This window comes from Ambystoma mexicanum, chromosome 13, assembly GCF_040938575.1.
Source record: "Ambystoma mexicanum isolate Mex_15411 chromosome 13, UKY_AmexF1_1, whole genome shotgun sequence".
Lineage (NCBI taxonomy): Eukaryota > Metazoa > Chordata > Amphibia > Caudata > Ambystomatidae > Ambystoma > Ambystoma mexicanum.
In genome coordinates, this window is record NC_090938.1 from 790,259,836 (window position 1) to 790,284,164 (window position 24,329).

The 24,329-nt window shown below is 46.0% G+C and overlaps 1 protein-coding gene across 1 annotated transcript in view; it reads left to right on the forward strand.

Moving 5' to 3' along the window:
- LOC138521977 (decapping and exoribonuclease protein-like) overlaps nt 1–24,329 on the forward strand; it is a 263,723-nt gene that overhangs the window by 173,437 nt on the left and 65,957 nt on the right. The gene's annotated exons all lie outside the window — the stretch shown is intronic.

The following is a 24,329-nucleotide window of genomic DNA, read 5'->3' on the forward strand; positions in this document are numbered from 1 at the left end:
CTCATTACAAACAATGCACCTTTCACAGAGACATTTCAGTGGGCTACTTTCTTCCGCCGGATCACTCCGTTACTCAGTATCGCTGCTTTCCCAGCTGACTTTACTTCAAAGTTCATTCACAGGTCTGCCTTTCTTTGTGGCTCATCCATACGCGTACAGCCTTTACTTGCGATATGATGTTGCCACTTCAAACTTTCTTTAACACACACCGGTCTCTCAGGTCGCTTGCCAACTCACCGGCTATGTGCGTTTCTTTCTCAGTTTTACGATTTCCAATTCATGAGTCAGGGTTAGAACCACAGGCTTGGCCTCGCCTCAGCAACTCTGCCGTTAACCCTGGAGGGTCTCTGGCATCCTTGAAACACAATGAAGCCTTCACTTGTGGGATCTGGCCTTCTCCACATGTCTTGTGCGGCCTGTCGGAGGCAACGACCTCCAGTAGGGAACTCTTCATCCCTTGGTCCATCGCTCTGCTCGAGTAGATTTGCCTTTGCCCCAGATGTTCTGCTCGTACTCGTGTTCCTCCTTGCTCAGAGTGTGTCTTTGGGTTCTGCCTTTTATCCGTGGGTGGTGTGAGACACCTAAGGGTGTTCTCACTGGTAGACCCTGGGCCTCCTTTGTTCAGGTGGCCAATTCTGGGGGCGGGCAAGCGAGAGAGGATCACCTGGGCAAGGGGACGTTGGGCCCCGTGGAAGGAACGCCCTTGGGCGAGACGCGGTATCGCCTTTTGTTCGATACACCGCTGCCCGACAGCCCCTCAGTCTTTATGGGATATTGCCACCACAGTCCCATCCTACCCCAGGACTTTCCATCATGAAAAGGCAGGAGAAAACACATTCATCCACCACGATACACCTGTTCTCCCCTTTCTGACAATAACCTGCCCTCCTCTTCAGTGAAACACTACAAGACCCATGATCCCAGTTATTTTGTTGACAAACCTTTTTTAAATTATTCAACCGACTTTTTCCCAAGTACCACAACTCACTATCTTTCCCAGAATCTCCTTCATTCAATCTGTCCTTCAAATACTATGAAAAAGGAAAAGCAACAAGGAGGAATGAGAATTACCCATGGGTATCCCTGGGCCATTGACTCCTATGGACGACTGCCATTTTGTCACACTAACGAGGCCAGGCAGAGTCAGGCAGGCCCAGCCCTAACCACACAACTGCAGCCTGTTAATTTCACACAGGTGCTTAAAAGGGGCCTTCAAAGAGAGAGAAGGCAGTTGCTCTTGGGAGCAGAGGAGGAAAGCTGCAAGGCTGAGTCTGGCAGAGAACCCCTACCACAGACGCAAGCACACCAAGGAGCAGGAGAGAGGTAGCAGAGGAAGCCATGGAGAGGGCCCAGAGGAGAAGGAAGGGTGAGGTGCTGAGCCAGTAGCTGTGTGGGGCTACGGAGGGAGGCTAATATTCAAAAAGAATGGGAGCCCGGCTGAGGGGGATCCATGGGTGAAGCGTAGTCGCCCGACATGAAGATAATTAGAAGGAACTTTTGTTTTGTTTTGGCATATCAGGGCCTCTAAAGAAAGAGACTTGGACACAGAAGGTCCTGATATTAAAGAAAAGGAACTGTAACCTTGTGCTGGAAAAGCCCAGGAGCCCATGCTCAAGAGCCCTGCCTTGTTCCGTGCTAAAAATGTGGGTAAGGGAGACCCCAGCCTTAAAATACCGACTTATCATTTTGTGAACACTTCTTTCTTTTCTTGTGAACATTAGCCCCAAACTATTTTGTAACTTAGCGGTAAGGATTGGCAATAGTTTTTTTTAGTACATGCCCTTTTTACTTGAAGACGCCACTAGACCTGCCTTATTATTATTTGATGGCCGTAGCTTGCTCCCATCTTAGATTTAGCTTTAGATTAAGCATTTTTCTCACCCATTTATACAGTTTAATAAACACCCGGGAACTGTGATCACTTGTGTCTGTCTTTATTGTTGCCACCATGAATTCCTTAAAGAGGAGAGCTAATTGGTATCAGGTGTATGCACTTGAAGTCAAGTGCCTGACTTTGCCTGACCTGATTAACGGGACATGTCCAGTACGATGTATGAGAGGTAGACTTGATACTCTGTCACCCTCTTCTTCAGCCCTGTGTTTGTGTATAGACGGAGGTAGGGGGGGGTTGGGACTTCGGAGAATCCCAAAAAGTAGGATGGGCTAGGTGAACAAAAAAAGGGGGGAATGCCGAAATCTCACCATCGTCTGCCTCACCCCCACTCACCAAAGACCCCTCACACAGGTGATCCTCCCGCACTGGTCCACCCCCAGGGGCTGGATACAAAGGCGATGGCCATGCCCTGGTCACCTGAGAGAGAGAGATCCCGGGGACTAGCAGGTGAGACACCCTTTGGTTTCTCACATAAGCTTGTGTAAGCATGAGTGCCACGAACATGTGACGAAAAAGAAAATCCAGCTCCCTGCCAGCGTGACTCTGTCTATATCTCCGACCTGAGCTTTTTGCACATGTGGACATTTCTGACAACATTTGACACTGTTGTTGCTTTGGCTTAGGCTTGGCGAATGTTAGGCAGAATCCTGTGCAGTTTCCTTAGGGAGCACTACAGAAGATTAAGACTACAGGTATGAGCAATAAATCCCCTTTGGTATCAGTCTGTACCACAAAGATTTAGTTGGTATCTGTGGCTAAGCAGTCAGACCTATCTCAAGAGGGAGATGAGCAGTATTCAGGGTTCACACAATAGGGCCTATAGCACTATGGTACAAGGAAACACTGACCAAAGCTTTGTATTAAAAAGAATATATATATTTATTTTACACACTTCTAGTTGAACACATCAAACACAGTTATTAAAGCAAGTTAAAATCAGTCAAGAAAAGTATACACAACTCCCTAGTTGAATTGTAGACAAGTTTGAGCAAGAGTGAAAACTGAGCAAAACTGCACAGTGAAAACCAGACACAAATGGCACTCTAGCAATTTCTCACAAGGGAGGGAAAGGACAAGTTATACAAGAATATACTCTTAGGCACCCTAGCAACACTTCCCAATAAGTTTGTGAACAAGTTTAGGCAAGGCAGTACTTTAGCATGTAATATACTTAGGTGAAAACCAAGCAAAATGGCACTTCACAAGTTTTAATAGTGGTAAGGAAAAGGTGGTTATAAGAGTTAGGTGCACCAACACATTTCTAGTTGAGAAGCAATCTAGAGAGGGCAGTTATCATAGATTCAACCAGAGTCAAGAGGCCTGTGTCAGAGTCAGTGGAACAGGGCAAAAAGCCCAGGAGCAAAAATGTTCTTGTAGCTGCAGTCAATTCTTTGTTCAACGATTCGAAAGGTTGGATTGCAGAGGTGAAAGACAATGTTTAGAAGATAGGGGCGGCCAACCCAACAGGTAGGTAAAGGATTTAAAACATCTTTAACGCTACCAACCGAACACAGTACCTTAAAATGAAGAAGAGGCTCTTGCGGTGGCAGTTGTTCCTTGTAGTTCCTGCAGTTCAGGGGATCCAGCAGAGGAAGAGAGGCTTTTGTCGTGGAGGAAGGTTCGAGTTACTGCACTATCCAGGGCTGAAACCAGCCGCGGAAATCGCGGTCCGGGTGGACGGGTGCCTGGCTATCCGGTCTCCGAGTACAGGGTACTGGCGATTCGACCAAGGCAGGTCCTGGAAGGCGATTGGCAAACTGGTTGGCCCCACCAGCTCAAGGGAAGAAGGCACTTGCAGAAGAAGATCTTCTCTCGTCGTGTGGAGAAAAGTGGCGAGACGCTGCAGCAGGGCTTCACCGGTGGGTCAGTCGTTGTAGATGTCTTTGGCTTCTCTCCTCTTTGGCTTCTTAGCTCCAGTGGCGACGTCTTGCTGTTCCAGTCCTCAGGACCCTGCTTTTATGCAAAAAGATCCCCATTCATACAGCCTACCTGTCACTCACACAGTGGAGTGGTCATCCTGGCAGGAGACCCTCCAGCCTATCAGGGCAGAGTGCGATATGGGTTGCTAAGGAAACCCTGTCCAGGGGTGCTACTCCCCCTCCCACACAATGGATCCACCCCAGACTCAGTGGCGCCGAAAGGAGGGCTTCTTAGCAGAAGCCCGCCAAAAGGACGAACAAAGGATCCCCGACCTGGGTTAGGAGTTTAGAGAAAGACACGAGAAGGATTTTATATAAAAGTTCTGGCAAATAAAACCTACCGGAGTAAAGTTAATATAAAAATAAACCGGCGGTATTTTAGAGGCTGTCAGTAAATGTGGTAGCCTCGATCAATGGGAAAATACCATAGGGAAATATTTGCGGTCAAATATTTTTGGTAGTAACCACTGCCACCAGTCAGAAACTTTTGAGAGAGGGACTGTACGGTACCCTCTCGAAAATGAACATAAGGGAAAAACTATTAACCCTTGCCAGTGCCTCCATAGTTAGATGGGTTGTACTGGTTTTGTTCATAAAGATTGACTAGTAAAGTCAATGGGGACTTTACATGCCCTGGGAGACAGTAGTCAGTCCCAGGGTATGGAGTCTATGTTTGGGGGTCGCTACAACACCCCTGTGTCACTGCAGGGAGGGTGCTGTGTAACATATGTGAATAAAGATGGTTCCTATGGGGGTGAGAAAAACCCCATAGACATTAAACACAAACATAGCCGAGAACACGCATAGCAGATATGCCTAAGAGTGGGGAAAAGAGTCACACTCTCAGCAGGAGAAGAAAACAAACCCTTCAAATCCAGCAAAGCTGCTGAGGGACTCTATAGGTAAGGGAAATTAGCCATAGAATGAGAATTCTCCCTAACAGCGAATCTTTGGTTCTAAAGTTTGTTAACCAGCCTAAACCTGCAGCCTCCCCAAGCAAGTGCAAGAGTGGGCTTCTCCCTCCTCCTGATCTGTTTACCCACATGGAGGAGAGAAAAGAGACCTCTGCATACTGTATTGTACGTAAATACTGTTGATTGCTTGGAAGTTCGATCCGTGCAAGTTGCAGTGGAGTGTTCCATCTAGGCGGCACCTCGAGGTAGGTGTGTCTGGTTGTGTTTGGTTGCGCTTGTCAAGAACTTTCAAACCCCACTGGAACTGAAATAATCATCCCCAGCTGCCGCATTTGGCCCGCGGCTTTGCCCTCTTTGGATACCTTGGGTTCCTGGTGCTGTGTCTTGGAAGTGTGGTTTAACGTATTGTTGTCCTGGCGAGCGGGCAAGGACTAACCTGGGACCATTGGGGCTTCACTCTCCGGGCCACAGTAAACCAGGTTCGAAACTATTTGGCTTCCAGGTGGGGCTCTTGGTATTTAAAGTTTATAAACAACTCTTTTATCAATTTTGAAACAGTTTTTAACGGTATTCTTTTTTAGTTCTTTTAAATTGGTTGGTTTATTCGTTTTTTCGGCATTGTTATAGTTTCTTTCCCTACCTTGCACTCGCACTTTGTGCCCACCTGCTGCATTTGCACATCACATGTGCCTGCTTTTTGAACTGTTAACTACATATTTGTATATTCGATTTTAATCAGCATTGTGTATTTTGTCCCCCTCTTTGTGTTCTGACCTTTGTCTTTTATCTGTACATGCCCCATGGTTTACAAACCCCTGTTACTGTTCTGGACCCCATAGGCAGGAGGATGGTCAACTGTAAGGCAACTTCCACTATTTCACCAGGGGTGGGCCCCAAGAGGGTTTATAAACTCTTTGACCCTATCCAGGAAGTCAATGTCCTGATATCCGGAATTAAACGGTTTTTGCATGACCTGGAGGGGGAGCTGTGGATGCAGTGGCTCAAACAAAGGCTAATAATAGTAATTGTGCTATCCAAGACCAGCATTGTAATGTTATGGGTACAATAGAGTCATGTGACGAGAGTGGGGTTGCTTGTGCAAAAGATAGAAACAGGTCACAAGTCTAGTGGCTTAAGGCGGCAAGTCAAAGCGCTAAGTTTATAGTAGACGATGCCACTGACAAAGAAGGAGGGAAAAGTTATCTTCTCCCAGTTCACTGCCCCAATTCATCAGGCCACGTGGGCTGTCAAACGAGTATTGTAATTTAAGAGCAGTCCCTTGTAGCACCCCCCAATATCTCAACGTTCATCAGTACCCTGGGTAGGCTACATTTGCCTCTTCTTGGATTCTAGAGGTGGCAAAGGCCAAGTGAGGTTCGGGACAAATGTGGACCCCTCTAGCTCCTTAACCATAGCCCCAGAAGTCATCCTACACAACAGATCCTCAGCTGTGGTGGTTGCAACCCCGGGGGAGCATGAAAATCTGGGCCGAACGTCAGCAGCAACGAAAGGGGGCTTCCAACCGCATGTCCTGGAGGGGAGCAAAAGGTCGAGCCAAATGGAAGGGCCATCCTAGGCACAGTGTGGAGGCTCTAAAAGCGCCTAAGAGCGTAGATACACCGAGGAATGGGATCCCATTGCCAAATCCCCCATGTTCTGAGTGTAAATGCGCGTGTATACGCGCCCTTGGCGTGCCAAGAATGGAGTTTGATAAACTTAGGGAACTGGTTGCCAGTTTAACAAGAACTGTTCCAGCACACAAGAATCAGCTCTTACAAACCCGGGAAGGATCGCTGTCCGTTCTATGTAACTCGCAGACTGAGCGTAGAGTAATTGCTCTTATGGATGAAGCTTGAGGGGATCTAGAGCTGCAGCACCATGGAGGGGGTGGCCGTTCCAATGAACGGGGGGCTCCTCTGTTAATCTCAAAAAACAGAATTGCGAAGGGCACCCAATGGGCCAAGCCCATAACTGACGTTATCTGCAAGCACGCAGTGACCAATCGCTCGCGAATAAAGAACTATGGCAGGAGCACTCCCTGTCAAACGTCTAGGGAAGGAGCTCCCTTAACTAACAATCAGAAGTCTCCCAAAGCACAGAACTGTAACCCAATTTTTCTGGGTAATGTCCCCAAATCAAGACCCGGTGCTTATGAAAATGAGGACATCCTTATTAATAATAGCACCCACTGGATCCGTCGCATGAGGGATTGTCCCTCTGTTATCAGAGAAGACATTGTATGGGCTGGTCGTGGAAATATGGCCCAGAGAAGCGTGACTACATAGAATTGGACCAAAGGGACCCGAAGCTCAAGGTTCATTAATCTCCCTGAGAACCTCCACTCCCAATGTGTGGCACAATCGCCCCCCTGCTCTATCACTAGCAACTGTCGACCGGGGCTACCCTGAAAGGGCTGAAGGCTTGGACGAGGTGGATTGACATCTCTCATCCTCCCCCCGCCCTCCCCACCCCCACCCCCACTAGCAAGCCCAGTTGGGCCAGGAGGCACGAAGGCGCTCTTCTGGAATGTTGCTCGGATTGCTAAACATCTGGTGGACCCCGATTGGTTAGTTGTTGTATCCCTAAATGCGATCATGTGCATTCAGGAAACATGGGCTGTGGAACCGGTTGAGATGCAGGGGTCTATGGCGTTTAACATTCCAGCGGTTAAAGGTCCCAGAGGAAGACTGTGGGGAGGGGGGCGGGGGTTGTTGACTTTGGTGGCAGTAGGTTTAGGTTGGGAAATAAAAATGAGTGGTGAAAGCACCTTGGACCTCCAATTGATTGTTGGTACAAATACAGAGGGGCTGACCTGACACTACTTCTTTTTAATGTGTATAACAGGCCCTATGGTACCAACCCACTGGGGACATTGACATTATTGTATGATCTAGTGGCCAGCTGGGAGTCTAAGGTCTCTGGCCCTCTACACATTATTATCGGAGGTGACTTTAATCTCCAGTTTGAGCAACTCTGAGAACTGGAAGGACTATGGGAAGACGTGGATATGGCTTGGGAGATTCTTTCCCTAGAGGCCAATTCTCCAGCTGGGGCCCATAAAAACGCTAACGAGACAGCACCGATCCTGCATGGCCTTGATGTAAGGGCATGCAACGGAAGGTGCACCAAAGATAGGCCAGGGTTTGGCTTTGAATGTTCCTCTAGGATAGATTATATCCTGGTTGCGATGGGCGACTGGGCTGAAGTGGGAGAGTTCTACATTCTTATCATATGGACAGTGATCACAGACCCCTCTCCTTAACATGAAGGTTACAGGGTAAGTCAGATGTGGGTAGGGTTGCAACCGTGCTGATCAAGATATCTGGGAATATACCGGACGGGTCGTCGAATGGGACGACATCTTGACGGCAGGATTGAAACACTCCATTTATCAATCAATCCTATTGAACACCTATGTGATTACAGCAGGGGGGGGGTGATGAGTTATTGGCTGATTACGATTCCTTGACTTCTGAGCTTGGTCATTGGTTTTCTGCATGACAGCCCTTCCCAAAGAGAGAAGTGGGCAGAACCCTGTGTGGTTTGATAATGCCTGTAGGCAGACTAAGAAGGACCTTATGTTATACCTTGCAATTGGTGGAAAGGTAACCATGTACGCTTTGCACGCCAAGAGGACCAATTACAAAAACACAGGGAAAATGGAATTCCTGAAATCTAAATGGGAAGCCCTTAGTGAAGCAAGGCCTTCGGGTCCCTTGTAGCAGACCGGAAGGCTCCGCTGCAGGATTACCGAAGCAGAATGGTTTCCCCATTGTCGTGGTTCATATGAAGATGAGGTGCTAATTGACTTAGCGGGACCAACTGAGATAGGACTGTTGCTAATTGACTCTATCATGCCGTCCATTACCACAACTACGGCAGCTGTAAAAATAGCCTTATTGAATGGTAAGGGGCAGTAGGCCCCAGGCCCTGATCAAATTCCGGTCCACCTTCTAAAGAATGAGCCTGACATCTGGGCACCGGTATTAGCAAAGCTATTTCAGGCACTGGCCTGCCACAATGGTATCCCGGATTCATGGCACCGCGCGGAGATAGTCACCATGTACAAAAAAAGGGGGGAGAGAACATCCAGGCAGTTACAGACCCATCTCACGTTCTTGGTGCCACGGGGAAACTATTTGCTAAAATGGTCCTTTCAACAACTGCAGGACTAGGTGACCAGCAACAGGCCCATTTCCCACTTACAGGCTGGGTTTCAGAAAGGGCTGAGCACAGTAGAGCAGTACTTTCGTTAGTCTACTATCTTGCAGAAATGTACTGCACTTAAACGTATGTGGGTCTATGCTGTGTTTATTGATTTACAGACTGCCTCTGACACTGCACCCATGACCCAGCTATGGCAGGTCCTCCTTCGGCACGGGGTCCCGGCTCCATTGGTGTCTGTAATTGCTGAGCTTTATTCCAATAACACGGCGGTAGTGAGGTGGGGCCCGGGAGGGGAATCTACCAAGCCGTTTCCCGTTGACAGAGGTGTACGGCAAGGCTGTGTCCTTGCCCCGGTACTGTTCCTTTTCTATATTAACAAGATTATTCTGCACCTGGTGGCAGAATGTTCCGGGGGTGAGCTGGACCCTCCAAAATTTGGGGCCGATGTTTATCGGGCACTATTTTTTGCTGATGACTCAGTTTTGCTGAGGTTTTACATCTCCAATGGGGATCAGGCACAGCCTGGAGCCTTTTATTATTAAGTGTTCACAGTTAGGCCTGACCCTTAATAGGAGTAAGACCAAGGCCTCAGCATTCAGACCAAGGAGATCCAAGCCTGTGGTACTTCGCTTGGAGGTTGACGGTACAGTTTTGGAAGAAGTTACCCACTACGACTACCTGGGAGGGAGGTTTGCTGATCCAGGCTCATGGGTACAACAGTCCAGTAGGTCTCAGACCATCCTGGAAAGAAACAGTGGAAGCCTTAATACATTGTTTGTCTCCCATGGATAGCAAGCTGTGCCCCCTGCCATTAACATCTGCTCCCTTCAGTCCACTCCAGCAGTGCTCTATGGAGCCAGAGATTCGGGGTCAGACTACTTGCCTGAACCTGGGAGTTGAGGAGAACACATTCCTGAAAAAGCTATTTGGATTACTGTGTAGCTTTCCAAGTGCCCCACTGTTAATGGAATATGGGCATGACCCCATTATGTACCAGTTGGTTTGGAAATCTTTCTTTCACTGGCTTAGGCTTTGGGGATCCCCTGAGCTTGTAAAGTATAAAGAAACATATTTAGACCTTTTGAACCACCTCGGTGGACGTTGTCTCCAATGGTCAGTTCAGGTTAGGCAACAACTCAAACTGGCAGGTTTCAACGAAATATGGCCGAACCCGCACAACCTGCCTTGTAGTCTAAAAAGAGATATTAAGCTGATTGCTAACTGGGACACCCAAGAACACCTTATAACTTCATTTTTAAATCTGAAAATGGGGCTGGTTTATCTATCCTCGAAACCGGTACTAGGTGAGAGAAATATTTGGACCTAATAAACCAAGTTTGTGCGCACACCTTATTCTTGGAATTCAGGATTGGCACACTGCAGGTCACAACCTTTACTCGCGGCTGGAGGGGCGGCAACCCCTAAATATGCCTGAAGCGTGGCCCGGATTCCAAGTCTGTTACCCACTTTTTGCTTTTTTGTGTGTGCTACAGTGATTTGAGAAACATATATTTGATTCCACTGTTCATAAAAGCATGTGTTAAAACCACTTTATAAGCTATCAAACTATGCATATCCACTGTTGTAGTGAATGAGGTATCCTTTTTTGCCAAATGTGTCCACCGTGCTTGGCTCTGTAGGCTGTCACTTCCAGAAGCTTGATCATCACCTCCTGGTTTTTATTCTTTCTAGCAGGCTTCTATTGGTGCAATGGTATGAATTCTAATCCCTCTATTATAAATTGTCTACTTTTTGTTTGCAATTGATGTATTTCATAAACCTGTATTTTAATGTCTATGTGTTTGTGCGAAAGGTAAAATTGCTGAAAAAAGTTTTACTAACTGACTGACTGATGTTATCCCCTTCCCTTGTCAAAGTGAATCCTCTATTCCCCCTGCCTTTGTAGGCTATTCTCAGTCCTTGACTCTTTATTCTGACCAGAATCTCCCACAGTCCTTTCACCTTAAGACTGGGACGAGGAGGCATCAACTGGGAGTTGTGCACACTTCCCTGTATTCACAGCACTTTGGTACTGAGACGAGAAAGAGGGCTGGGGAGGAGTTCAACTACAATAGCCAGGCATGTCCCACTAACAAACTTCACCAAAGGCAGGCAATGAATGTGGGGGACTTACACCTGCAACCTGTTAACAAGCCCCAGGCGTATAAGATTAAGAGGGAGAAAGGGCCTGAGGCGAAGGACGCAGCATAAGGAAACGGAACCGGCTGGAGGAAAGCCCGGGTAAGCAGGAGTGTGAGGGAGACGCCTGGGCCAAGGCTGGCTGTGAGAGGGTAGACACTCCTGCAGTCCCTCCTCCCCGGTGCCCACAGCAGAAGCTTTTAGGTTCAGGACTATTGTTTAATGTGCTGAAGGTACGTCTGTCAGTTTTGGCTGCACACACCACATCTCAACACAAGGGTCCTTGGTGGAAGGTTTCCGTCGTCACAGCTTTCATGGAGGGAGTTAAAGGGGTCTACTCAACGGTTTCTAACCTGGCTTCCACTGTGGAATTAAACTATGTCCTACACAGGGCCATGCTTCCACCTATGAACCCATTCACAAGTGTTTGATAAAACACCTAAAATATACAGTAGAATTCAGATCAATATGGCGTGTAAGAAAACTTCAGGCTCTGTCAGTCGACACACAATTTACAAGATGTTTTTAGAACACACCCTCAATTCTCAAGGAAACGTCTCTATACATTTCATGTTAATCAACCAAACTACCAGTTTTCTTTGCAAAGCCACAAATAAGGGATGACATGTCTTTATATACCCTATAAACATGCGGGGCTGTTATGTTTTACATGAACAGGTCTAAAGGAACAAGAACGACAAGCCAATTCTTTGTTACATTTACACCAGGCCAAGAAAGGTGTTCCCATATAGCAAATCTAGTATTGCTAGATGGATTCTACGTAGCATACAATAATGCTATGCTTTAGCACAGAAATCTTCTACACAGGAAAGAGGGCTTCACTCTGCTTCATAGCCACAGGAAAGAGGGCTTCACTCTGCTTCATAGCCACAGGAAGGAGGGCTTCACTCTGCTTCATAGCCATTCACTCTGCTTCATAGCCACAGGAAAGAGGGCTTCACTCTGCTTCATAGCCACAGGAAAGAGGGCTTCACTCTGCTTCATAGCCATTCACTCTGCTTCATAGCCACAGGAAAGAGGGCTTCACTCTGCTTCATAGCCACAGGAAAGAGGGCTTCACTCTGCTTCATAGCCATTCACTCTGCTTCATAGCCACAGGAAAGAGGGCTTCACTCTGCTTCATAGCCACAGGAAAGAGGGCTTCACTCTGCTTCATAGCCACAGGAAAGAGGGCTTCACTCTGCTTCATAGCCATTCATTCTGCTTCATAGCCACAGGAAAGAGGGCTTCACTCTGCTTCATAGCCACAGGAAAGAGGGATTCACTCTGCTTCATAGCCATTCACTCTGCTTCATAACCACAGGAAAGAGGGCTTCACTCTGCTTCATAGCCACAGGAAAGAGGGCTTCACTCTGCTTCATAGCCATTCACTCTGCTTCATAGCCACAGGAAGGAGGGCTTCACTCTGCTTCATAGCCACAGGAAGGAGGGCTTCACTCTGCTTCATAGCCACAGGAAAGAGGGCTTCTCTCTCTCTGCTTCATAGCCACAGGAAAGAGGGCTTCACTCTGCTTCATAGCCACAGGAAGGAGGGCTTCACTCTGCTTCATAGCCACAGGAAAGAGGGCTTCACTCTGCTTCATAGCCATTCACTCTGCATCATAGCCACAGGAAGGAGGGCTTCACTCTGCTTCATAGCCACAGGAAAAAGGGCTCCACTCTCTCTGCTTCATAGCCACAGGAAAGAGGGCTTCACTCTGTTTCATAGCCATTCACTCTGCTTCATAGCCACAGGAAGGAGGGCTTCACTCTGCTTCATAGCCACAGGAAGGAGGGCATCACTCTGCTTCATAGCCACAGGAAGGAGGGCTTCACTCACTCTCTCTGCTTCATAGCCACAGGAAAGAGGGCTTCACTCTGCTTCATAGCCGCAGGAAAGAGGGCTTCACTCTGCTTCATAGCCACAGCAAAGAGGGCTTCACTCTGCTTCATAGCCACAGGAAAGAGGGCTTCACTCTGCTTCATAGCCACAGGAAAGAGGGCTTCACTCTGCTTCATAGCCACAGGAAGGAGGGCTTCACTCTGCTTCATAGCCAATGTCCACTAGACAATACATGCAAGGTGTCCACTTGGCGCTCAGTGCCTACTTTCTCGAAACACTACTGCACAGACACACACAATAACACATTCACATGTGGGTCAAGCAATACTGCAAAATGTGTTTTCTGTCATCCGACTGGCATTTCCCCGTCCAAACAATAATACTGCTCGCTAGTCTATACATTTAACCTGAATCTAAGCAGATTAACAAACGCCAGAAGACAAACATTATTTGCTCAGTAACAATCTTTCTCGTATCTGTTCAGAATTACATGCACCCACCCTCCATAGTAGTGATGTATAGAAAACAGAAGAGTACATTGTTGGTAAACCTACAGCATTAAGCCTAGGCCAATCAGCAACACCTAATGAAATCAAACAATTTAAGGATGTAGGCACCAAAGGAAAGTATATGATCCTGTACGCTTAGGGTGTGGATAGTAAGATAGTAATGCCAAAGTTGAGGTCTACTTTAACTTTGGAATTAAAACATTTTACTACTTTTGATCAAACACTAGATATTGAAATATGCATAGCATGTGATTATAAACAGGTACAACCATCAGAAAGAAGACTTCTGGGTAAGTAACGTTTGTCATATATTTGGCCCTCAGAAATAAGAAGAAATAAGCAAATAGAAAGTTAAGGCTTCCAAAATGGCCCACTTAACAGTGAGACACTTTTTGTAGTGGGAAACGTGGTGCTATGAGAGAACATGAGGCATAAACGCAGTGGAAATATAAAGTAAAAGAAAGGTACATGAAGCAGGAAGTGAGCATGCACAGAGCATGCTGCATCTTGCACGCTGCTCTTAAAGAGGTCCCTGTCTCATGCACAGCCCCAAGCACCTGCAATGCCATTCATGTTACACCCTAGCACTGGCAGTGGAGAGATCAGAGTGAGGGATGCTTCATGCATGTGCCCAGGTGGAGAGATTGGGTGGAAGAGCAAATGCTCCTCTGTACGATCACCACTTTGTTTCCCTAAGTAAATGTTCTCTGAGAGGAGCGGACTGGTGGAGGAGCAGATATTAAGCTCTCCTGCCCATCCAGTCCAATGTAGGCCATTGACACAGGGAGTGTTATGGTGCCCAGAAAAGCCGAAAGGCCCATGAGCATGGGATCACTCAGTGCTTGCTGAGAAAATTTGAATCTGGAGCACCCCATACGCCTTGAGGAGCGAGTCCAAGAAGCAAAGCAAACAGTTAATCCCAAAATATAAGAAACTCATTAAAAACCTGAAAAACACAGAGCAGAAATCAAATACACAGAGTCTGCTGCAGTCTTTTGGTCAGTGTCAGTGCAAGACTCTACAGCTTTTTCTCCAGTTTGCAAGAGGCACTGAAGACCTCTTTGTCCTCTTTCTACTGCTACTATTTTTCAACTGTAAAATACCCAGGAAGCCGTGGAGCGGCCGCGGAGTCTGTTGCAGAGTCTTTTGCTCAGTGTCAGTGCAAGACTCTACAGCTTTTGCTCCAGTTTGCAAGAGGCACTGAAGACCTCTTTGTCCTCTTTCTACTGCTACTATTTTTCAACTTTAAAATACCCAGGAAGCCGCGGAGTCTGCTGCAGAGTCTTTTGGTCTTTATGCTCTGCAGGCTCTGTGGCGCCATTCCACTTCCAAGGACCAACAAAAGGATTCTCGCTAAAGGAAAATCTTCGTCGGCTGGACTTGTACAATACACCATCAAACCTCTATCCCAGTGGTGAGTGACAACGCCATCACCCTCTCCCTGTCCGTCCACTGTCCCAACCCCCCATAGGCCCACCAGCCTACCTTTCACCCTCAGAATCCAACTCCTTTCTCTGCACGCTCAGCTTCACCCGCCGTGTTACTGTCTCCCCTCCTGCGCGTCTCTGTCCCTCACTCACGGACACCGCGGTGAGCAACAACGAGCCTCCCCTCCCCTCTGGCCCGCTGTCCTCCCCGGCAGATCCTCGGCAACAACATCAACACCCCCTCACTACATCCTGTACCCACCCTCTTGCGCAGCTCCAACGCTCCTTAATCCCTACCTGCGAGTCTCTCACGGACCCTTCTCCCCGCTACAAAAACACCCACCTCCCACTGCTAACCGCAGCAAACGCGCTCCCTGCTGCCTGCCTTCAGAACCCAATCCTTTCGTGAGTTTCTCACGGACCCCTCTCCCCGCTACAAGAAAACACCTGCTTTCCCTCCGCTTACGGCAGCGAACGCGCTCCCTGCTGTCTGCCTCCAGAACCCGATTCTTTCGCCTACACTTGCCGGCACATCAACAAACATGCATGGCATATCTCCGCCCCCTGGAGTGCATTGTGAACACGGCTCAACGAACAAACAGCAAGCCCCTGCTGCAATCCTCAAAGCACGTCTAAAACCACCTAGAGACTGCAAGCACTATCGCATCAGTGCTATAACAAGAACGTAAACTGCCCATAAGAAGCCCCGACACACCTATCTTAGATTCACCACATCATTACTCCATCAGTGCTGCAACAGAGACTGTCAAGTAGCAACCTGTCAACAACCGCTTCTACAGAGAATTTACTCTCAAACCTTGTTCCGTGCTTACCCAAACAGTGCTACAACAAAGAGTGCCCAGCATCAACTCTCTAGTGTTGCAATCAGAGAGTTGAACTAAGAACTCCAAAGATAACAGAACAAGAGACTGCAGGGGCCTTTCCCCCTTTTCATCCTATAGAGCACTAAGCACCTAGTGCCGCACAAAGAAAAATACTTCCTCTGCAGGAACACTTGAAGCAGCCACGGCACAGGAGAATACAGGGGCCTTCTCCCCTCTGATCCTGCTTACCACTATCCGCTGGGTACTGCACCAAGAAAACTACTCTCGACACAAGATAATTCGAACCTCATATAAAACAGGAAATTGCTGGGGCTCTCTCCCCTTTGATCCTGCTTATCATTATCCTCCGGTGCTGCACCAAGAAAACCACTTTTGCCACAAGAAAATTCGAAGCTCACACAAGACAGGAGACTGCTGGGGCCCCCTCCCCTTTGATCCTGCTTTCCACTATCCGCTGGGTGCTGCACCAAGAAAGCCACCTTCTCTACAAGAAAATTTGAAGCACACATAAGACAGGAGACTGCTGGGGCTCTCTCCCCTTTGATCCTGCTTACCACTATCTTCAGGGTGCTGCACCAAAAAAACCACTTCCGCCACAAGAACGTTTTGAAGCTCCCATAAGACAGGAGACTGCAGGGGATCCCTCCCCTTTGATCCTGCCCCGCACCTAGTGCCGCACCAAGAGAAATACTCCCACCACAAGAACACCGCAAGAACGCCTGAAGCAACCACTACACAGGAGACTGCAGGGGCCCTCTCCCCTTTGATCCTGCCCATCACCATCCTTCAGGTGCTGCACCTAGTGCTCTTGAGAGGCTAACACAACACAGGAGACTGCAGGGGCTCGCCCCCCTCTGATTCTGTTCAGCACAGACACCTTAGTGCTGCACCAAGAGAGAAATCCCTCGGCAAGACCACTCGGAGCATCCAGGAGAAGCTCAGTGTAACAGCGAGAATCAAACACTCCACAGGAGACTGCAGGGGCTTGCTCCCCTTTGATCCTGCTCAGCCTAGTGCTGCACCAAGAGACATACCCTACTCCAAAGACCAATCGGAGCAACCACACCACAAGAATCGGCGAAAGCCTAAGAGACGGCAGGAGCCCATCCATCTGCTTCAATGCAAATAAAACAGAAAACGGGGCCAAACACAAGACTAAGAGGAAAGCTCTATATAGATGCCTCACAATCAACGATGGAACAAGCATTTCAAAAGAAAAAGACAAACACGTCACTGAAAATCGATCTCTCCAAAACAATTTGGAAATACACATCTCTGAGCACGAACCAGACAATCAACCTGCAGAACTGGTACAGACTACTTCACAAAGCTCACGCGAAGCTCCAGCACAACCGGAACTGGATCAAACCAAACATCCAGATCGAACGACCCAAAGAAATGCATTCCCTTTGACCAGAAAAGCCAAGCTCTCAAGAACTACAAACCACAACCAGTGGGGACCGAACTGAAAATCCATCAACAACAGAAAAGAATGACCAAACTCATCAATTAACCACTAAAGCTCACACTGAGAAAAACCAGAACTATCAAGAAAAAAACAAATTGAAACCCAACACGAGACGAAAGAAACAACTAAACAACAAAGCGAGATACCTATAGAACCAAACCTCACCAAAATCCAGGCAAACACACCAACGCCAGCCGCAATTGAACCCTCTGGAGCCAAACTAAAAAATGCGACAACAGACTCTCCAATTGCAGAAACAACAGCAAACACCCAGCATCAAATCGCGACCTTCAAAAACGAGGAACCACTGAAACAATCAAGTCTAACACAAACCCCAGGAGCACTAACAGCTGGGATGACTAAAAAAGAGAAAGCGAAACAAGCAAAACTACAATGGCTACAAGCCCATACAGCGCAAAAACTACTGAAAGAACACTCGAGTTTGCCCATGAACCCAGCAACAGGCAAGGCAGCTCGCTTATCCTTAGACATTACCGAAATAGAATCCATCATGAACAGTGCAGAAAGAAGGAAAGAAATCTTCGGCGGACCAACACACCTGACAACACCAACCTGCACCTCTACGCCTCTGCCTAAAAACACCAACCCACAGAACTGCGAGAATCGCAATGAACAAAGACCACACCGAGAGCCACGACACCCACCGCACCTTAAAATAAAAAAGGAACAAAAAAGAACATAATTCGAATACAACGTTGAAAAATCCTTCCACACACCAGCACAGGGAAACAATACAAACTACCCAACGCCGAAACTCGGCGACACCGGAAAGCATAGTCCCCTGAATGACAACAACCAAAACCAGAGATTACCAACAACAATGCTAGAATTGCAAAACATGCTGCTAGCAGTGGTCTCTCAATCAATGATACCCTTCCTCAAACTACACGAAGCAACAAAGGACAACATACGAGACCAAGCAACACTAACGGCAATGATACATACCAAACAAGTACACACAGAGGACTTCATAAACACGATAGAAAAACACCTAGATTCCGAAGCTGAACAGTCCCGCATCTGGCAACAGAGTAAGAAAAAACCCAATTTACCAAAGAACTCATGGCATGGCTCAAAAGCCAACAACAAAAAACGACTACACCACAGAACATGTCAAAAGAAAACCCACCCCTCTGCATGGTACCAGAAAAATTTAACCTTGATCAACAAAGACCTACACCACCCACAGCATCTGCCTCCTCAATGACCCAAAATACAAACTCACCGAACGCCCGCAAAGAAAAAACAAAGCCAACAGAAGATTTAGAAAACGCGACCGCTAATGATATCTTCGAGATCTTTGGCCCAGCAAAGAAAACCCACAAAGAATCCACAAAAAAACCAAGCAAACAAACAGGCTCATGAGCATTCCTACGAAACCTGTCAACACCAAAACACACCTAAAAATCAAGCAAAGAAGTCCACACTGAACCAACCCACACAATCGGAGCAAGTCACAAGAAACAGAAGTAAAAAACCGACGGCCGCAACTGCGATAATACACAAGGAACAAACCCTGGAAATAGACGATCTACTTGACCTAACAACGCACGAGGACCTACCAACACAAGAAACAACGAAAGGTAAAATACAAATTAACGATTCAAATCTAATAATCATTGATGAATATCGACCAAATCTCTCCGTCAGCTACATGATCTCGTGCAAAGAAATCTCAGATAGATTAATGACCAACTCAATAGATCACAAAACAAAAAAGTGTCCTGACAGGTTCACTAAACATATATATAAATTTAATTTATAATAAACTTCTCAATACCAGAAATATGGCACAAGCTATCTAGTTTTCTGTGTCCACCTAAGTTTTCATAGGGATACATTTTACAAAAATCACCATTTCGTACTTCTGTTTAAGCATTATACAGAAGTGACTTTTTATTATTTCAATTATTACTCATAAGCAAGGTCTGTCAATTACCAAGCACATATATGTACATATTGTGCTTGATTTGGAATTTATGTTGAGTTAATAGTGCTTGGTAATTGACAGACCTTGCTTATGAGTAACAACTCAATAGATGACACAAACAACCAGGCAACATATGATGAAATCTCTTCAACCTCACTAGCCAATCAAGCAAAGAAAAATCTAACGATAAAATATCACTAAAAGTATACAATAAAACAACCATGGCCCAAATTATAACAGCGAGAGACACATTACACAAACTCGGATTCAGCTGCAGGCCCGGCACGAAACCCAAAAAGGAAGAAACCATCACAAAGGAAAACCCAACTAACGCCTCTACACCAACCCAAAGACAAGAACACCCTAAGAAGCAACAAAAGGAGCAACATAATGGCGCAAACAACAATCTCACACCCGCGTCCGTCAGTCATTCCAAGAAGCCTCTCAACCATAATTCTGAAGCCGAACACATTGACGCCATCTATAACAACAACGATCGCCAGTTCAGAAAACAGTACGCTTCGGAAGACAGTCTAAACTATCAAGATGAAACAAGGGTGAGATATAACAACGGTCACCCAATCAGACGACAGTATGCTTCGGAAGACAGTCTAAACTACCCAAATGAAACAAGGTTGAGCAACATCTCATAACCATTAACCGACCCAACCAACACCTGGACCTGTGCTCGTGGAACACACAGGGAAGCTCCCACCTGTTCAACGACCCATCACCTGAATTTGATTCGTACCAGATCATTTGTTTCCAAGAAACCTGGCTCTCCGATACTCCATGCTGCGACGGCTTCCTAGCTTTCCTCAACCTAGCACCAACAAGACCAAAGGGAAGACCATCATCAGGTCTGTTAACGCTAATCAAGATCGACCCGGCATGGTCCATACTTCAAACCACAAATATCAACCCGTGGATACAAAATACCGTCATAAAAATAAAAGGAGGTCCAAACCCTGACTCCTCAATCCTCCAACACGAAAGCAAAATCTCGATCATGAACCTCTATTGGAACCCTGCTGCAATCAACAATGAAGCCTTCCTAGATGGTGTCTTCCTAACAATGGACAACCTCATCACCAAGCATCCAAGAATCGAATTCATACTATGTGGCAATCTAAACTTCCACTTATTGCACAAAGACGGGCAACCCATCCCAAATGGAAAACTTACAATCCGAGCTAAAAGATGGACAAAAGAAATCAACATCCGTAATCTCTCACTCATCGACTACCCCACGGACGGGACAAACAAGCTCCTACCCACCTGGTCCCGAGGCAAATCGTGCGCCATAATAGACTACATTTACCTCTCAAAAGAACTGAGAGCCACAGTAGAAACAGCCAGTATAATCACAACATCAAAGAGCGACCACAACCAGCTCGTCATACACGGACAAAATATTCTACGAGAACCTCAGTCCAATCGACCTATTTCGCTAGAGGTCTACACAGCTGGCAGAAAACTACATAAAACTAAACAAGCAACAATTTCACTCACAACCCAATTCGTGCAAACCACTCTCCCTGATGATCAGAAATTAAACTATCAGTGGTTACTCCAACCCTACTACAAGCAAATCAACCAACAAACCATGAAGATCCACCTACACTCTCACAACAAAGAGCTGACTGAAAGGAAAAGAATGCTGAGAAACACTGTGCGACAACTAAAGAATAGGAAAGACAAAGACTCGCTCACCGAAATAAAAGCAGCCAAACAAAAATACAACAACTGGACTAAAACGCATCGCATGACATTACTACAAGCAGAAGCAGAGGCAATCCTAGAAACCTATAAAACGCACAACCTCAGAGACCTATGGAACCTGTTGAACAACAACTCAGCCCATCAACAAAAACTGACAGGAAATGTGACAGAACAATGATGGATCCAACACTACACAAACATATACAAAGCCCGACCCTCAGAAACCGAACAAGAATCACAGACACAGAAGACAAAGTGGACAGTAATCTGCGACCATCAAGACATTTTAGACATGATACAAAAACTCAAGATATCCCGTGCTCCAGGCCCTGACAGGACCTCAAACACGATGCTTAAGAAAGATCCACACTCATGGGCCAACCTTATGAGTAATATCATGACACTCATAAACAAGCTCAACCGGATACCTTTGTCATGGAAAACTGCAACCATTGTGCCCTTTCATAAACAAGGACCTAGAGATGATCCGACAAACTTCCGCCCAATTGCACTACTTGACCCCTTGGGGAAGCTGTTTGCATCCATCCTGTTTAAAAAACTCAATCAATGGGCATTTGACACACAACGATTCTCAACAAGACAAACTGGCTTCACCCCAAACGTGGGTACAAACATCAATCTACTTCGACTAAATCTGATAAAACACAAAGCAATTCACAACAAAACAAGAATCTACGCAGCCTTCATAGACCTTCACATGGCCTTCGATGGAATATCTCGACAAAAACTATGGAATAAACTTGAAAAATGGAAATGTCCAAATGACATCTTGGGGCCAATCAGAAAACTCTACTCAAACACCTCAATAACAATACGACTCACAAGAGAAGGTCATACAACACCGAAAATATCAGCTGAAAACAGACTAAAACAAGGATGTCCTCTAGCAGCTACACTATACAACCTCTTCACCGCAGACATCGAGATTCATCTCCAACCCCATGCCCTCAACCCCCCAAAGGTCAACTCAATACCAGTAAAAATCATGACATATGCGAACAACATCATCCTACTGGATAAGACACCCTCAGGCCTCCAAAACAGTCTCTCACAACTAAACCAATACATGAACCTCAATGAATTTACAATCAATACAAAGAAGACGAAAATCACGCAATTGAGCAGAACATCCAACAAAACCGAAAAACAACTAAAAATCTATCTAAATGGTAACTAACTAGAAGAAGTAACTACGTTCAAATACCTGGGAATTCACATAAATCAATCCAAATGGACAGCGAAACTGGAACAAAAGATCCAATCTCTGGCAAGACAAGGATGCATGATCCAGCGATAGTACGCCAAATACTCATTCAAACCCATAACAACATATTACAAACAAAAAGTGATTCCAACAATAGTCTATGGAACAGAAGCAATGATGAATGCCACGGATTACGACTGGACAAAACTAGAAGCCTCCTTCTGGTGCAAGATCCTGCAACTGCCACCTTCCTTTCCCATGCCCAGAATCAGACACGAAGTAGCAGTACAATCCATCAGCTCAATTGTCCTGTGGAAACATCTCGATCTATACCGTAAGCTGCTCACGGACGAGAAAACACTGACAATCCAAATCCTAAGATCTCACCACGGAACAATGAACAACGCAATTCTTGACACATGGAAAGAAAATCTCGAACGACTTATGACACGGAAGAAATCTGCCATGAAATGCTTACGCTGCGCCCTCAACACGCAAAATAAAATTGATGAGAAATGATTGGATAAAAACCACCGAAGAGAAAACAAAATACAGTCTGAATATACAATGTAAAACAGACATCAGATCAATCAACGAACTCCCAGCCTACCTGACCATCTTCCCTGACACCAAAATGCGAGCAATATATCTGAAAATCCGGATGAATACAATACCAACACGCTTCTACTTAGCAAAAATGAGACAAATCCCTCCAACAGAACATTTTTGCCGTTTCTGCTCAGACACACAGAAATCAGAAACACTCTTCCACCTACTAATGGAATGCAATGATCTTTCGTAACAAAGATCCAGACTTGGTTCTTACTACAAGATTAGAGAACAGACGATGGAGACAGAAGAAAGATGGATGGAGATGCTTAATGGCAGATCTAACAAACTCATTCTCACAATATGCCAATTTCTGCAAGAAATACTAAATCTGGACAAACATGCCACTAACTGAAAGGAAAACTCTGCAAAACCTGAGACAAATGAAAAGTTTAAAATTAAACTATAACATTTATTTTAAAAAAATGAAAAAAATACACTTAGCTTCCGAAAGAGCAGCAAAGAATGGCAGCTAAAGAAAGGAAGTGTGGTCATAGAACCTGGAGGCTGTGGGTTGGACTAGGATGTAGTCTACTTAGGTTGTTACTGTGTTTCAAATTTAATTTAAGTGAAACTACAAGGGAGACCACGTAGTGGGTTGGACATGGTGTTTTCTGTTGTACATTAGTTTTGCTACTGAACAATTTGGGAAAGAAAATGAAGTGTAATACTCGACTCTGTGTCTTGCCATAAAATTAAGAGATGGAGGATTTTAATGCAAAGATTAAAATAAAAATAGATAAAGCTCCATTTAGCTCTAGCAGAGAGAGTCGGGCTGGTCAGAAATGATCATAGTCACCAAGCTCTGACATGGTTACGCTAACGTTCTTTTTGTGGTCCCAAAGGAGTCTTTAGGGGGTGCAAGAACGCTGTTGTGAAGCTATTTTGGGGGAGCAAAGCTCCTAATACATCAATAGAAGTGCAGACCAGGTCCTATGAAACAATTTATACTATAATAGCTGGCATCGCAGCTTCAGCATGTGGTGTACTGGCAAGACACCAAAGGGGTATAGCCACAAGTGTTGATGAAAAGGCGTATCCGGACAGGCAGACACCGCCAAGTAAGAGCGGCAATAACTATGAAGCGGGGTATCCGACTGGAGACACCGCAAGAAACTCAGCTTTTAATGTACATGTATATTAGCAGCTAATACCTGCCAAAAGATCATATTCTAAATATATATATAATTGAGTTGAAAGTCAAGTTGGAGGACTGTACAAGTGCTAAGGCCAAATGTGAATGAGGGTAGACCAATGGCAAACCTGCCATCGATGAGAGCTCCGCGCGGCAGGATCTAAACAACCAAAAATGGGTCACTTAGGATTATATTAATAATATATGCTGGGATTACACTTTTTTAAAAAGAAAAAACCATTTGTTGAATCTAGGAGAAGAATGTTATTTTCACAACTGTGTGTTTTTAGCGGATCTGAGACACCTTGTTGCATTTACTGTTTTGCTGCATTGCTCTGGCATTTTTTTTATTGGAGGAAAGCCGCCCTTATCCCTCTCCTCTAACCCCCACTCCCCACCTCCTCCATCCCACCAGTACCCTGGAAATCCTCCCCCAATAAAATGCTGCAAAAAAACACTGCAAAGCGTGAAACAGCAGCGACGAGGTGGAGGGGGTTTCTTTTTTATCAACATGCACAGGGATGATGGATGTTTGAGGAAGCAACTCAGGAACTTGTACCGT